Below are 1,442 nucleotides of genomic sequence, written 5' to 3'. Positions count from 1 at the left end.
TATACATGTAATTATTTATATTACATAAACATAGGTCGGCATATACGTTTATGTTTATACTATTATATATGTATATTTTATCACGAGCAATGTATGGTCAAGCCAGGCTATGCTATTCTCAATTTCTAAACCGGTGTTTTGGGGTCAGTGCACAACATACTATGATCACCACGACGATAATACACAACAACTCTGTGTATCAAATCACGCGTAATCAACAAGGTCATATCACCATAGCGTGCGCACCAATTGGGCCACTTTTCGTCATCTCTAGCGGCCAATGCATCTAGTACCCTCTTGCATCTCTTTTGTTCGAATCCGCTTAATAGGAGAATTTTCAATCAATATTCAATTCACAATCAAACTCTATCAGTTAGTTAAAAATGTGGTAAATACGCGTCAATATCTATATCTCAACGTACTCCCCTCATCAGAGGTGAGTCGTTGGCTATTTATTGAACATTACTCGATTACCATCTGGCCAATTAGCGCATGTGCGTATTCGGATCAGAATCCTAAACTGGGTTTATGACCGATCCACAAATAAACCTTAATAGCCCAAAATCGGATATCTAACTACAAAAACCCTGATAACCCTAAATCGTATATCTGACTTCATGATACAGCGGCCCAACTTCGAGAGAACGGTCACTCGTGGCCGAATGCGCTAGACTTGGCCAAGGCAATACGCCACAATTGCAGGACGTACCTTGGGCAACGAGTGTTGAGTGTTAGAGTACGGTGTGGGGGATTAATAGTAAAGTGCTAGTGTATCTAAAGTATGATGCATTGTAATGATTTTATTTATGATCTCACCCTCAGGTATACACTGATGATGTTTGTACTAGTGTTCAACCACTTGGGTTGGCCAGGGTAAAAACTCATATGATCAGCATGAGAAACCTTATGCAGAACACTTTAGCACTAGAATATATTTTCCAGAAATAAATATTTCATATTCTCTGTTACTACACTCAGTCTCGGACCGCGGCTCTCGGCTAGCCGGTGGCCCTTATTCTATAAATAAAATAATCTGAGAAGAAGTCTTAAATTACTCTTATGTTCTCTCGGGCTGACCCACCTATACATATATTAATTTGAGAACAAGTCCCAAATTACTCTCGGGCTGACAACGTATAACGTTATTAACGTATATGGAAATACGTCTACTACTGAAGTCTCTCACTCCCTATCAATTTACAATCAAGGGCTGAAGGCTAAAGGCTGAAAGCTGAAAGCTAAAAGCTGAAGGCTGAAGGCTGAAGGCTGAAGGCTGAAGGCTGAAGGCTGAAGGCTGAAGGCAAAGGCTGAAAGCTGAAGGCTAAAGGCTGAAGGCTGAATGCTGAAGGCTGAAGGCTGAAACCCTAGATTGTGAAATTGTTGACTCTGACACTTCTCTGTTACTACACTCAGTCTCGGACCTCGGCTCTCGGCTAGCCGGT

The sequence above is a fragment of the Sphaeroforma arctica genome (assembly GCF_001186125.1).
Source record: "Sphaeroforma arctica JP610 unplaced genomic scaffold supercont1.668, whole genome shotgun sequence".
In the NCBI taxonomy this organism is placed as follows: domain Eukaryota; class Ichthyosporea; order Ichthyophonida; genus Sphaeroforma; species Sphaeroforma arctica.
This window is presented reverse-complemented; position numbering follows the sequence as displayed.